This window comes from Rutidosis leptorrhynchoides, chromosome 4, assembly GCF_046630445.1.
Source record: "Rutidosis leptorrhynchoides isolate AG116_Rl617_1_P2 chromosome 4, CSIRO_AGI_Rlap_v1, whole genome shotgun sequence".
Taxonomy (NCBI): domain Eukaryota; kingdom Viridiplantae; phylum Streptophyta; class Magnoliopsida; order Asterales; family Asteraceae; genus Rutidosis; species Rutidosis leptorrhynchoides.
In genome coordinates, this window is record NC_092336.1 from 290,319,598 (window position 1) to 290,336,677 (window position 17,080).

A 17,080-nucleotide genomic window follows, 5' to 3' on the forward strand; every position below is an offset into this window, starting at 1 on the left:
CGTTGTGATAACTGTCTGAGCTGCGATTCCAAACTTTTGAGCAGAGTCAATTGATTTCTCATTAGTATCTCCGTCTGATCTTGTCTGGTTGCAGTTCTCTGATTTAACTGTTGTTGCCCCTGAATGAACTGAGTTAACTGATCATCAGCTCCGAGAGTGGGGTTTGTTGTTTTTGTAATCTAGGTGGTAGGGGAATTTTCCTCAACTGGGGGACCAGTGAGTGGAAGTGGTTGATCGTAGGTCAATTGAGATTGTTGGGCTGGATAAGGTGGATAGCGATAGCGAAAAGGTTGATTGCTTCGCTGAAATTGATTAACCCTAGGTGGTTGATTGAATCCGGGATTTGGTGGACGAGCTGGGTATTGGACGTAACAGACTGAACCGTCAGGGTTTTCGTACTCAACTTGATATTCTTCAGTAGGTTGCGGGTTGGTACAATTAACACTATCCTGAGCTTGGTTAACCTTCTGTGGCTGCGTCTTCAGTTCTCCGAGTTGTTTAGCAAGAGATTCCATCTTATCCGTGAGGGATTTGATGTTTGATTGTTAAGTGCAGAGAGTGGGGTAGATGATGAAGTTGTTTCACCACTGTTCCAGTCATGGTGATGCATTGTTATGTTCTCGAGCAATTCCCACGCTTCGTCTGCGGTTTGGTTCATCAGATTCCCTTGAGCTGCTGCATCGATCGTCGTCCTATGATTTACTGTAAAACCATTGTAGAAGGTACAGATTTGGGCTAACCGTTCTAGCTGGTGATTAGGGCATTTCTTCAGCAGGGTATTGAATCGCTCCTATGCAGTGTAAAGAGATTCATCGTAACTTTGTTTGAAATTAATGATGTCATTCTTCAGTTTGGTTTGTTTAGAAGGAGGGAAATATTTGGTTAGGAATTTAGTAGCCATCTCCGTCCATGACGTGATGGAATCTTTTTCCAGTCCTTCGAACCAAGTTTGAGCATGATGAGTGAGAGAATAGGGGAACAAGTATAGCCGTACTATATCTTGTCCTATCCCTGGCTGTTTGTAGGAGTTCGAAAGAGATATGAATTTATCAAGGTGAGAATTAGGATCATCATTCGGTAATCCATGAAACTGACAGCTATTCTAGATGAGCTGGATGATGTGATGTTTTAATTCGAACGAGTGTCCTTGAATCTTCGAAAATCTGATTGGTCCTCCTCGACCTTCAATCGAGGGTTTGGTATTTTCTGCTAAAGTAACGCGTAACGCCATTTGATTTCTGATTCATGCTTCCTTGCGTGCTTTAGAGATTATTGCGTCTGGATCAGGTACGAATAACAACGGCCCTGGTCTAGATCGGGTTTGGGTCATACACTTGGTATGACTTTTTGTTTTTAATTTTTCACAAATAAACTAAATTATAATAAGCTAAACTATCTAATCTAATTCATACACTAGGTATGACTTTTTGTTTTTAATTTTTCACAAATAAACTAAATTATAATAAGCTAAACTAATCTAATCTAATTCTAGGATAATCTAATTCAAAGGTAATCTAAGGTAATCTAATTTAATCTAAGGTAATCTAATTTAAGGTAGTCTAATTTAATTAACTAACTATCCTACGGTTGAATATGTTTTTGGTTCTGGCTACTGATTCCCTGGTATTTCTGTAACAGAGCTTCGCACGAACTATTCAACAAACCAAGTGGCCAGGCCGACTATGGAGAGGCAGGATCCTTTTGGCCCCAATATAATTGGCGACTGTTCGGAAAGTCCAATAACCAAGTCCGTGTATAATTGTCTTTCTTAGACACCACTAAATGCTTGTGAATAAGTTTGATAGAGAGCAGTATTTCCTGATACCAGTTCCCCGGCAGCGGCGCCAAAAACTTAGTATCCTCCCGTGATATGACCGAAACGGACGGTTTTTATTCGCGCGGTGTCGTCAAGCCGCGGCTCGCTAGGATCAGCCACTCGTGGGAGGAAGGTACTTATTTTAAATTTATATTTAGCGGGGCCTAAATCTTACTACTCCTTATAAGTAAGGGAAGTATGACCTAGAGTCATATTTTTGAGATATCAGTAGAATCGAACCTATATTTAAGCCTAAGATAGTTAGGGAGTAGTGAATATTTATTTTTGGGTTTTCTAATTTATAAGACAGATAAAGTAAATGCGATAAAATTCGTAATTCAGATAAGGTTAAAGTGAGTGTATACTATGACTTTATCAGTTATTCTGCCGAGATTATAGAATGTTGGCTCATGAATAGGCAGAGGCCCTGTATTCATTACACTGGTCCTAAACGCCCCTGTCATAAGACATGTCACTGGGAACTGCGTTAGGCTTGACGATTCTGAATAGACAGCAACGTCCCTTACCCCCGACGCTCGTGCAGTCTGACTACAGGCATACACGTTCAGATGGCTCATCCAATTGAGCGACTCGGTTGGGTGATGTATTAACATTCCGAAATGGTCTAAACATATCATGTCATATACATGTTATAACGTTCGTGAATCATCGGACAAACTGGGTTGTCAAACGTTAACACAAAATCCGTTTCAGTTAATCAAGTCTTAACAAGTTTAATTGCTTAACATGTTGGAAACATTTATTCATGTAAATATTAATCTCATATAATATATAATCATGGAAAAGTTCGGGTCACTACAGGTTAAGCTATGCTCCTAGTGCTGGAAATGACCAGTCTCTTTGATATGATTCTGCATAAAGAACAAGAGAGAGTAGCATTTCCACTAGATATATATTTTTATACAAATGCTTTTATAATAAAGATAAAGACAAAATTTAAAAGAAACGAGTCTATGAAATACTGTCCTGGCCTGTGTGTAGAGTAGCGTTTACAAAGTATCCAAAAGATCCTAAGATGTCCTGGCATGTGTGTAGAGGAAGGCCCTAGCGTACTTCGGGGCATTCCTTCACGATGAAGATATGCTCTGAAAGCTCTGTAGAATCTCTGGTGATCTCTAAGTAATGCCCATGTAACAATCGGGTCACTCATGGTGGCTCCATGGTGAATTACAACATGTGACTCATGCAGCTCTAATGGCTCTAGATTCTCAACGGGACTAGAGGCTAAATGCCTGCAACATCATACTGGAGGAGCTGATGGTGCCATACTGATGTCCTCATGAACTCTTTCTAAAGTCACACTTATCGGGCCTAGCTGTCCCGTCGTAGGCCTGTGCTAGTCTATACTGCTCTCTGAAAGGTAAACCCTGGGAGTCCTCCTCCTACGGATGGGTATACTGTAGAAAGCTCCTGAACTTGGCATTTTGCCTGGATACATTTCAACAAACTAGTAAGTACTAAGCGCAAGTATGGAACTTAGGTTTAGTGCACATTAAAATAAATCGTAGACTAAAAATAAATTGAAATTGAAAATAATTTAAGAAGGATAAGCAAGGGGTGCCTCCCAAGAGCGCTTTGTATATCAAGTCGTTACAGCTTGACTTCTTCCAGTATGTCTTCAAAATGGATCAAGGGAGAAAAGATATTCCACATGTTGTGGTCTTCTAGATAAGCTTTCAATCGGTGGCCATTGACTTAGAAATTTTCGGTAAGTCCTTCTAATTCTACGGCTACGTGTGGAAAAGCATGTATTACTTTAAATGGTCCATTCCATCGTGATCTGAAGTTAATAGCGAATTTATTGAATCGAGAATTGAAGAGTTGAACTTTATCTCCAGGAGCGAACTTTGTTGGTATCAGTTTTGCATATTATGTCAGCTTCGCTCGCATCTTGTAGATATATGACATCTCGTATGCTTGGTCTCTTAATTTAGCGAGTTCATTCATTTGCATCTTTCGATGCTTAGCGGTTACTGAAGGATCGAGGTTACAGGTTTTCAGTGCCTAGAGAGCTTTGTATTCGAGTTCCAGCGGAAGGTGACATGCTTTGTCATAGATCATGCAGTACGGCGTAGTTCCTAGAGTATTATTGTAAGCAGTCAGGAATGCCCACAGAGCATCATCTAGTTTCTCGGCTGATATCTGCTAAAAAGTCACTTTTTTATCAAGATATTAGGATCCAAAAATAATAAAGTTCTAAGATTTATCGCCAAAATAATCACTTTATCGGTTGATTTTGTCAATTTAGCAATTACAAAGACGATGCAAAAAGAATCAAGAGAATTGGAGCTAAAACAAAATTCTAGAGCGAAAACGGTGAAAGACAAGTTACGACCACAGAAACCAAGTTACGATCCCGTGAACGAACAAAATGATCCAAGCAAAACAGCAAGACCGGTAGCAAAAGGCCTTCCAAACGGCCTGCCTGCCGTCCTGCTCACATCACAAACGGCTTCCCTTGGCACCATTACTCCCTTTTGATAACTAATCCTGAAGTTTTGCGACTTAAGGACACCGCATAAATAAAATCGTCCATTTTAGTCATAACAAGAAAGGTGTAATTTTTGGCGCCGCTGCCGGGGACCGAATTTTCTGTTTGTTAAGATAACCGTTGATTCTGTCAAGATATCTGAGATTCTTGAGTGGTGTCTTGTAACACCCCAAAATCTATTTCATATTCGAGTCGCGTCGCGGGCAATTCGGCAGCGCCGCAGGCTAATAATGTAGTGACCGGAACTTTTCCATATTTATATATATTAAATGAAATTGATATTTACATGATTAAGTGTTTCCAACATGTTAAGCAATCAAACTTGTTAAGACTTGATTAATTGAAATAGGTTTCATATAGACAATTGACCACCCAAGATGACCAGTGATTCACGAACGTTAAAACTTGTAAAAACTATATGATGACATATATATGATTATATATATAATAACATGATATTATGATAAGTAAGTATCTTATTAGGTATTTTAACAATGTGTTATATACATAAAATTGTGTTTATTGAATTAAGAAACTCAAAACGATATATATAACGATTATCGTTATAACAACGTCTTACTAATTACATATGAATCATATTAAGATATTGTTACACTATGTTTAATCATGATAAATGATAAGTAAACATGTCATTATGTAACAACTTAAGAATTTAGAAACGAGACATATATGTAACGAGACATATATGTAACGAGACATATATGTAACGATTATCATTGTAACAACATTTAACTGTATATATATCATACTAAGATATATTAATATATCATAATATCATGATAATGTAATAATTTAACATCTCTTTAGATATAATAAACAATGGGTTAACAACATTTAACAAGATCGTTAACCTAAAGGTTTCAAAACAACATTTACAAGTAACGACTAACGATGACTTAACGACTCAGTTAAAATGTATATACATGTAGTGTTTTAATATGTATTCATACACTTTTTAAAGACTTCAAGACACTTATCAAAATACTTCTACTTAACAAAAATGCTTACAATTACATCCTCGTTCAGTTTCATCAACAATTCTACTCGTATGCACCCGTATTCGTACTCGTACAATACACAGCTTCTAAATGTATGTACTATTGGTATATACACTCCAATGATCAGCTCTTAGCAGCCCATGTGAGTCACCTAACACATGTGGGAACCATCATTTGGCAACTAACATGAAATACCTCATAAAATTACAAAAATATTAGTAATCATTCATGACTTATTTACATGAAAACAAAATTATATATCCTTTATATCTAATCCATATACCAACGACCAAAAACACCTACAAACACTTTCATTCTTCAATTTTCTTCATCTAATTGATCTCTCTCAAGTTCCATCTTCAAGTTCTAAGTGTTCTTCATAAATTCTACAAGTTCTAGTTTCATAAAATCAAGAATACTTCCAAGTTTACTAGCTCACTTCCAATCTTGTAAAGTGATCATATTGAAATGTCCCGTTCTTATTGATTAAAAACGTTCCATATTAATTGATTTCGTTGCGAGGTTTTGACCTCTATATGAGACGTTTTTCAAAGACTGCATTCATTTTTAAAACAAACCATAACCTTTATTTCATAAATAAAGGTTTAAAAAGCTTTACGTAGATTATCAAATAATGATAATCTAAAATATCCTGTTTACATACGACCATTACATAATGGTTTACAATACAAATATGTTACAAAAAAATAAGTTTCTTGAATGCAGTTTTTACATAATATCATACAAGCATGGACTCCAAATCTCGTCCTTATTTAAGTATGCGACAGCGGAAGCTCTTAATAATCACCTGAGAATAAACATGCTTAAAACGTCAACAAAAATGTTGGTGAGTTATAGGTTTAACCTATATATATCAAATCATAATAATAGACCACAAGATTTCATATTTCAATACACATCCCATACATAGAGATAAAAATCATTCATATGGTGAACACCTGGTAACCGACATTAACAAAATGCATATATAAGAATATCCCCATCATTCCGGGACACCCTTCGGATATGATATAAATTTCGAAGTACTAAAGCATCCGGTACTTTGGATGGGGCTTGTTGGGCCCGATAGATCTATCTTTAGGATTCGCGTCAATTAGGGTGTCTGTTCCCTAATTCTTAGATTACCAGACTTAATAAAAAGGGGCATATTCGATTTCGATAATTCAACCATAGAATGTAGTTTCACGTACTTGTGTCTATTTTGTAAATCATTTATAAAACCTGCATGTATTCTCATCCCAAAAATATTAGATTTTAAAAGTGGGACTATAACTCACTTTCACAGATTTTTACTTCGTCGGGAAGTAAGACTTGGCCACTGGTTGATTCACGAACCTATAACAATATATACATATATATCAATGTATGTTCAAAATATATTTACAACACTTTTAATATATTTTGATGTTTTAAGTTTATTAAGTCAGCTGTCCTCGTTAGTAACCTACAACTAGTTGTCCACAGTTAGATGTACAGAAATAAATCGATAAATATTATCTTGAATCAATCCACGACCCAGTGTATACGTATCTCAGTATTGATCACAACTCAAACTAAATATATTTTGGAATCAACCTCAACCCTGTATAGCTAACTCCAACATTCACATATAGAGTGTCTATGGTTGTTCCGAAATATATATAGATGTGTCGACATGATAGGTCGAAACATTGTATACGTGTCTATGGTATCTCAAGATTACATAATATACAATACAAGTTGATTAAGTTATGGTTGGAATAGATTTGTTACCAATTTTCACGTAGCTAAAATGAGAAAAATTATCCAATCTTGTTTTACCCATAACTTCTTCATTTTAAATCCGTTTTGAGTGAATCAAATTGCTATGGTTTCATATTGAACTCTATTTTATGAATCTAAACAGAAAAAGTATAGGTTTATAGTCGGAAAAATAAGTTACAAGTCATTTTTGTAAAGGTAGTCATTTCAGTCGAAAGAACGACGTCTAGATGACCATTTTAGAAAACATACTTCCACTTTGAGTTTAACCATAATTTTTGGATATAGTTTCATGTTCATAATAAAAATAATTTTCTCAGAATAACAACTTTTAAATCAAAGTTTATCATAGTTTTTAATTAACTAACCCAAAACAGCCCGCGGTGTTACTACGACGGCGTAAATCCGGTTTTACGGTGTTTTTCGTGTTTCCAGGTTTTAAATCATTAAGTTAGCATATCATATATATATATAACATGTGTTTAGTTGATTTTAAAAGTCAAGTTAGAAGGATTAACTTTTGTTTGCGAACAAGTTTAGAATTAACTAAACTATGTTCTAGTGATTACAAGTTTAAACCTTCGAATAAGATAGCTTTATATGTATGAATCGAATGATGTTATGAACATCATTACTACCTTAAGTTCCTTGGATAAACCTACTGGAAAAGAGAAAAATGGATCTAGCTTCAATGGATCCTTGGATGGCTCGAAGTTCTTGAAGCAGAATCATGACACGAAAACAAGTTCAAGTAAGATCATCACTTAAAATAAGATTGTTATAGTTATAGAAATTGAACCAAAGTTTGAATATGATTATTACCTTATATTAGAATGATAACCTACTGTAAGAAACAAAGATTTCTTGAGGTTGGATGATCACCTTACAAGATTGGAAGTGAGCTAGCAAACTTGAAAGTATTCTTGATTTTATGTAACTAGAACTTGTAGAATATATGAAGAACAGTTAGAACTTGAAGATAGAACTTGAGAGAGATTAATTAGATGAAGAAAATTGAAGAATGAAAGTGTTTGTAGGTGTTTTTGGTCGTTGGTGTATGGATTAGATATAAAGGATATGTAATTTTGTTTTCATGTAAATAAGTCATGAATGATTACTCATATTTTTGTAGTTTTATGAGATATTTCATGCTAGTTGCCAAATGATGGTTCCCACATGTGTTAGGTGACTCACATGGGCTGCTAAGAGCTGATCATTGGAGTGTATATACCAATAGTACATACATCTAAAAGCTGTGTATTGTACGAGCATGAATACGGGTGCATACGAGTAGAATTGTTGATGAAACTGAACGAGGATGTAATTGTAAGCATTTTTGTTAAGTAGAAGTATTTTGATAAGTGTATTGAAGTCTTTCAAAAGTGTATAAATACATATTAAAACACTACATGTATATACATTTTAACTGAGTCGTTAAGTCATCGTTAGTCGTTACATGTAAGTGTTGTTTTGAAACCTTTAGGTTAACGATCTTGTTAAATGTTGTTAACCCAATGTTTATAATATCAAATGAGATTTTAACTTATTATATTATCATGATATTATTATGTATGAATATCTCTTAATATGATATATATACATTAAATGTCTTTACAACGATAATCGTTACATATATGTCTCGTTTAAAAATCATTAAGTTAGTAGTCTTGTTTTTACATATGTAGTTCATTGTTAATATACTTAATGATATGTTTACTTATCATATTATCATGTTAACTATATATATATCCATATATATGTCATCATATAGTTTTTACAAGTTTTAACGTTCGTGAATCACCGGTCAACTTGGGTGGTCAATTGTCTATATGAAACATATTTCAATTAATCAAGTCTTAACAAGTTTGATTGCTTAACATGTTGGAAACATTTAATCATGTAAATATCAATCTCAATTAATATATATAAACATGTAAAAGTTCGGGTCACTACAGTACCTACCCGTTAAATAAATTTCGTCCCGAAATTTTAAGCAGTTGGAGGTGTTGACGAATCTTCTGGAAATAGATGCGGGTATTTCTTCTTCATCTGATCTTCACGCTCCCAGGTGAACTCGGGTCCTCTACGAGCATTCCATCGAACCTTAACAATTGGTATCTTGTTTTGCTTAAGTCTTTTAACCTCACGATCCATTATTTCGATGGGTTCTTCGATGAATTGAAGTTTTTCGTTGATTTGGATTTCATCTAACGGAATAGTGAGATCTTCTTTAGCAAAACATTTCTTCAAATTCGAGACGTGGAAAGTGTTATGTACAGCCGCGAGTTGTTGAGGTAACTCAAGTCGGTAAGCTACTGGTCCGACACGATCAATAATCTTGAATGGTCCAATATACCTTGGATTTAATTTCCCTCGTTTACCAAATCGAACAACGCCTTTCCAAGGTGCAACTTTAAGCATGACCATCTCTCCAATTTCAAATTCTATATCTTTTCTTTTAATGTCAGCGTAGCTCTTTTGTCGACTTTGGGCGGTTTTCAACCGTTGTTGAATTTGGATGATCTTCTCGGTAGTTTCTTGTATAATCTCCGGACCCGTAATCTGTCTATCCCCCACTTCACTCCAACAAATCGGAGACCTGCACTTTCTACCATAAAGTGCTTCAAACGGCGCCATCTCAATGCTTGAATGGTAGCTGTTGTTGTAGGAAAATTCTGCTAACGGTAGATGTCGATCCCAACTGTTTCCGAAATCAATAACACATGCTCGTAGCATGTCTTCAAGCGTTTGTATCGTCCTTTCGCTCTGCCCATCAGTTTGTGGATGATAAGCAGTACTCATGTCTAGACGAGTTCCTAATGCTTGCTGTAATGTCTGTCAGAATCTTGAAATAAATCTGCCATCCCTATCAGAGATAATAGAGATTGGTATTCCATGTCTGGATACGACTTCCTTCAAATACAGTCGTGCTAACTTCTCCATCTTGTCATCTTCTCTTATTGGCAGGAAGTGTGCTGATTTGGTGAGACGATCAACTATTACCCAAATAGTATCAAAACCACTTGCAGTCCTTGGCAATTTAGTGATGAAATCCATGGTAATGTTTTCCCATTTCCATTCTGGGATTTCGGGTTGTTGAAGTAGACCTGATGGTTTCTGATGCTCAGCTTTGACCTTAGAACACGTCAAACATTCTCCTATGTATTTAGCAACATCAGCTTTCATACCCGGCCACCAAAAATATTTCTTGAGATCCTTGTACATCTTCCCCGTTCCAGGATGTATTGAGTATCTGGTTTTATGAGCTTCTCTAAGTACCATTTCTCTCATATCTCCAAATTTTGGTACCCAAATCCTTTCAGCCCTATACCGGGTTCCGTCTTCCCGAATATTAAGATGCTTCTCCGATCCTTTGGGTATTTCATCCTTTAAATTTCCCTCTTTTAAAACTCCTTGTTGCGCCTCCTTTATTTGAGTAGTAAGGTTATTATGAATCATTATATTCATAGATTTTACTCGAATGGGTTATCTGTCCTTCCTGCTCAAGGCATCGGCTACCACATTTGCCTTCCCCGGGTGGTAACGAATCTCAAAGTCGTAATCATTCAATAATTCAATCCACCTACGCTGCCTCATATTCAGTTGTTTCTGATTAAATATGTGTTGAAGACTTTTGTGGTCGGTATATATAATACTTTTGACCCCATATAAGTAGTGCCTCCAAGTCTTTAATGCAAAAACAACCGCGCCTAATTCCAAATCATGCGTCGTATAATTTTGTTCGTGAATCTTCAATTGTCTAGACGCATAAGCAATCACCTTCGTTCGTTGCATTAATACACAACCGAGACCTTGCTTTGATGCGTCACAATAAATCACAAAATCATCATTCCCTTCAGGCAATGACAATATAGGTGCCGTAGTTAGCTTTTTCTTCAATAACTGAAACGCTTTCTCTTGTTCATCATTCCATTCAAATTTCTTCCCTTTATGCGTTAATGCAGTCAAGGGTTTTGCTATTCTGGAAAAGTCTTGGATGAACCTTCTGTAGTAACCAGCTAGTCCTAAAAACTGGCGTATGTGTTTCGGAGTTTTCGGGGTTTCCCACTTTTCAACAGTTTCTATCTTTGCCGGATCCACCTTAATACCTTCTTTGTTCACTATGTGACCGAGGAATTGAACTTCTTCCAACCAAAATGCACACTTTGAAAACTTAGCGTACAATTCTTCTTTCCTCAATACTTCTAACACATTTCTCAAATGTTCACCGTGTTCTTGGTCATTCTTTGAGTAAATAAGTATGTCATCAATGAAAACAATGACAAACTTGTCAAGGTATGGTCCACACACTCGGTTCATAAGGTCCATGAACACAGCTGGTGCATTAGTTAAACCAAACGGCATGACCATAAACTCGTAATGACCGTAACGTGTTCTGAAAGCAGTCTTTGGAATATCATCTTCTTTCACCCGCATTTGATGATACCCAGAACGTAAGTCAATCTTTGAATAAACAGACGAGCCTTGTAGTTGATCAAATAAGTCGTCGATTCTCGGTAGTGGGTAGCGGTTCTTGATGGTAAGTTTGTTCAACTCTCGGTAGTCGATACACAACCTGAATGTACCATCTTTCTTCTTGACAAACAAAACAGGAGCTCCCCACGGTGATGTGCTTGGTCGAATGAAACCACGCTCTAAAAGTTCTTGTAATTGGCTTTGCAGTTCTTTCATCTCGCTGGGTGCGAGTCTGTAAGGAGCACGAGCTATTGGTGCAGCTCCTGGTACAAGATCTATTTGAAATTCAACGGATCGATGTGGGGGTAATCCCGGTAATTCTTTCGGAAATACATCGGGAAATTCTTTTGCAATGGGAACATCATTGATGCTCTTTTCTTCAGTTTGTACTTTCTCGACGTGTGCTAGAACAGCATAGCAACCTTTTCTTATTAGTTTTTGTGCCTTCAAATTACTAATAAGATGTAGCTTCGTGTTGCCCTTTTCTCCGTACACCATTAAGGGTTTTCCTTTTTCTCGTATAATGCGAATTGCATTTTTGTAACAGACGATCTCTGGTTTCACTTCTTTCAACCAGTCCATACCGATTATCACATCAAAACTCCCTAACTCTACTGGTATCAAATCAATCTTAAATGTTTCGCTAACCAGTTTAATTTCTCGATTCCGACATATATTATCTGCTGAAATTAATTTACCATTTGCTAATTCGAGTAAAAATTTACTATCCAAAGGCGTCAATGGACAACTTAATTTAGCACAAAAATCTCTACTCATATAGCTTCTATCCGCACCCGAATCAAATAAAACGTAAGCAGATTTATTGTCAATAAGAAACGTACCCGTAACAAGCTCCGGGTCTTCCTGTGCCTCTGCCGCATTAATATTGAAAACTCTTCCGCGGCCTTGTCCATTCGTGTTCTCCTGGTTCGGGCAATTTCTAATAATGTGGCCCAGTTTTCCACATTTATAACAAACTACATTGGCATAACTTGCTCCGACACTACTTGCTCCGCCATTACTCGTTCCGACACCATTTGTTCCTTTTGTTCTATTAACCCCTGGTCCGTAGACCTCACACTTCGCCGCGCTATGACCATTTCTTTTACACTTGTTGCAAAATTTGGTGCAGAACCCCGAGTGATACTTTTCACACCTTTGGCATAGCTGTTTCTGATTGTTGTTGTTGTTGCGGTTATTATTGTTGTTGGGATGATTGTTGTAGTTGCTGTTGTTGTTGTTGTTGTTGTTGTTGTTGTTGTTGTTGTTGAGCCGTTTGTTGTAGTTGCGATTGATGTTGCGATTGTTGTTGTTGTTGTATTGGTGATTCTTATCACCATTTTCCTCCCACTTTCTTTTGACTTGCTTCACATTGGCCTCTTCAGCAGTCTGTTCTTTAATTCTTTCTTCAATCTGGTTCACTAGTTTGTGAGCCATTCTACATGCCTGTTGTATAGAGGCGGGCTCGTGTGAACTTATATCTTCTTGGATTCTTTCCGGTAATCCTTTCACAAACGCGTCGATCTTCTCTTCCTCATCTTCGAATGCTCCCGGACACAATAGGCACAATTCTGTGAATCGTCTTTCGTACGTGGTAATATCAAATCCTTGGGTTCGTAACCCTCTAAGTTCTGTCTTGAGCTTATTGACCTCGGTTCTGGGACGGTACTTCTCGTTCATCAAGTGCTTGAATGCTGACCACGGTAGTGCGTACGCATCGTCTTGTCCCACTTGCTCTAGATAGGTATTCCACCATGTTAACGCAGAACCTGTGAAGGTATGCGTAGCGTACTTCACTTTGTCTTCTTCAGTACACTTACTTATGGCAAACACCGATTCGACCTTCTCGGTCCACCGTTTCAATCCGATCGGTCCTTCGGTTCCATCAAATTCCAAAGGTTTGCAGGCAGTGAATTCTTTGTAGGTGCATCCTACACGATTTTCTGTACTGCTAGATCCAAGGTTATTGTTGGTATGTAGCGCAGCCTGTACTGCGGCTATGTTTGAAGCTAGAAAAGTACGGAATTCCTCTTCATTCATATTCACGGTGTGTCGAGTAGTCGGTGCCATTTCCTTCAAAATAGTTAAATGGAACAAGTTAATCATACAGAATATTAAGAGTAGTTAATAGTATTTCGTAGCATAATATGAACTCATTTATAAAAGCTTTTTCTTCATATTAGCGTTTTATAAGTTTAAATTCGGGTAGTACCTACCCGTTAAGTTCATACTTAGTAGCTAATATACAATTCAACTACTACAATTCTATATGAAAAACTGATTATAATAATATTTCGCGTTCAAACTTTTATACAATATTTTACAAACTTACAATACCGCTTATTTTACATAAAGCATGAAATATAGCACACAATAACTTTGATACAAGATAGTTGTGAAGATAATTCTAGCTAATACACAAGTCGTTCAGCAAAGGCAATAAAGACACGTAATTCATACGTCCAGAAACAAGTCATGCATTCTGGTTTTACTAGGACTACTTCCCATCCTTGGTCTTGTGCAACATAACCGTTATGGCCGTTGATAAGACAGCGTGTTGTAACGTCATCAAAGGGACGAGGGTTACGTAATGTCCAACAGTCCCGTAACAATCTAAAAACCTCATTTCTTACCCCAATTACCGACTCCGTCACTTGTGGAAATGTTTTGTTTAATAGTTGTAGCCCGATGTTCTTGTTCTCACTTTGGTGAGAAGCGAACATTACTAATCCGTAAGCATAACATGCTTCTTTATGTTGCATGTTAGCCGTTTTTTCTAAATCACGAAGTCCAATATTCGGATATATTGAGTCAAAATAATTTCTTAACCCGTTGCGTAAAATAGCATTTGGGTTCCCCGCAATATATGCGTCAAAGTAAACACATCGTAACTTATGGGTTTCCCAATGTGATATCCCCCATCTTTCAAACGAAAGTCTCTTATAAACCAAGACATTCTTGGAACGTTCTTCGAATGTCTTACAAACTGATCTCGCCTTAAATAGTTGTGCCGAGGAATTCTGGCCGACTCTAGACAAGATTTCATCAATCATGTCTCCGGGTAGGTCTCTTAAAATATTGGGTTGTCTATCCATTTTGTGTTTTTAAACTGTAAAATAGACAAGAGTTAGATTCATAAAAAAATACTTATTAATACAAGCAATTTTTACATATATCATAAAGCATAAGAACACTATATTACATATATTACACCACACGAATACAACTCTCTTATTCCGACTCGTTCGTTTCTTCTTCTTCGATTTTTGTTCGTTTTGCCAAGTTTCTAGGGATATATGATGTTCCCCTAATACGAGGCGTCGTTATCCACATTGGTTTAGAAAAACCTGGTGGTTTAGAGGTTCCCGGGTCATTGTTACAACTTAAGGACTTCGGGGGTTGACGATACATATACAGTTCATCGGGGTTGGAATTAGATTTCTCTATTTTTATGCCCTTTCCCTTATTATTTTCTTTTGCCTTTTTAAATTCAGTTGGGGTAATTTCTATAACATCATCGGAATTCTCCTCGGAATCTGATTCATCGGAGAATTGGTAATCCTCCCAATATTTTGCTTCCTTGGCGGAAACACCATTGACCATAATTAACCTTGGTCGGTTGATTGAGGATTTTCTTTTACTTAACCGTTTTATTATTTCCCCCACCGGTTCTATTTCTTCATCCGGTTCCGATTCTTCTTCCGGTTCCGATTCTTCTTCCGGTTCCGACTCTTCTTCCGGTTCCTCTTCGGGAACTTGTGAATCAGTCCATGAATCATTCCAATTTACATTTGACTCTTCATTATTATTAGGTGAGTCAATGGGACTTGTTCTAGAGGTAGACATCTATCACATAATATCAAACGCGTTAAGAGATTAATATATCACATAATATTCACATGTTAAAAATATATAGTTTCCAACAAAATTTGTTAAGCAATCATTTTTCAAGTAAACACGGTCGAAGTCCAGACTCACTAATGCATCCTAACAAACTAGATAAGACACACTAATGCAAAATTCTGGTTCTCTAATACCATCGCTCGGATACCAACTGAAATGTCCCGTTCTTATTGATTAAAAACGTTCCATATTAATTGATTTCGTTGCGAGGTTTTAACCTCTATATGAGACGTTTTTCAAAGACTGCATTCATTTTTAAAACAAACCATAACCTTTATTTCATAAATAAAGGTTTAAAAAGCTTTACGTAGGTTATCAAATAATGATAATCTAAAATATCCTGTTTACACACGACCATTACATAATGGTTTACAATACAAATATGTTACAACAAAATAAGTTTCTTGAATGCAGTTTTTACATAATATCATACAAGCATGGACTCCAAATCTCGTCCTTATTTAAGTATGCGACAGCGGAAGCTCTTAATAATCAGCTGAGAATAAACATGCTTAAAACGTCAACAAAAATGTTGGTGAGTTATAGGTTTAACCTATATATATCAAATCATAATAATAGACCACAAGATTTCATATTTCAATACACATCCCATACATAGAGATAAAAATCATTCATATGGTGAACACCTGGTAACCGACATTAACAAAATGCATATATAAGAATATCCCCATCATTCCGGGACACCCTTCGGATATGATATAAATTTCGAAGTACTAAAGCATCCGGTACTTTGGATGGGGCTTGTTGGGCCCGATAGATCTATCTTTAGGATTCGCGTCAATTAGGGTGTCTGTTCCCTAATTCTTAGATTACCAGACTTAATAAAAAGGGGCATATTCGATTTCGATAATTCAACCATAGAATGTAGTTTCACGTACTTGTGTCTATTTTGTAAATCATTTATAAAACCTGCATGTATTCTCATCCCAAAAATATTAGATTTTAAAAGTGGGACTATAACTCACTTTCACAGATTTTTACTTCGTCGGGAAGTAAGACTTGGCCACTGGTTGATTCACGAACCTATAACAATATATACATATATATCAAAGTATGTTCAAAATATATTTACCACACTTTTAATATATTTTGATGTTTTAAGTTTATTAAGTCAGCTGTCCTCTTTAGTAACCTACAACTAGTTGTCCACAGTTAGATGTACAGAAATAAATCGATAAATATTATCTTGAATCAATCCACGACCCAGTGTATACGTATCTCAGTATTGATCACAACTCAAACTAAATATATTTTGGAATCAACCTCAACCCTGTATAGCTAACTCCAACATTCACATATAGAGTGTCTATGGTTGTTCCGAAATATATATAGATGTGTCGACATGATAGGTCAAAACATTGTATACGTGTCTATGGTATCTCAAGATTACATAATATACAATACAAGTTGATTAAGTTATGGTTGGAATAGATTTGTTACCAATTTTCACGTAGCTAAAATGAGAAAAATTATCCAATCTTGTTTTACCCATAACTTCTTCATTTTAAATCCGTTTTGAGTGAATCAAATTGCTATGGTTTCATATTGAACTCTATTTTATGAATCTAAACA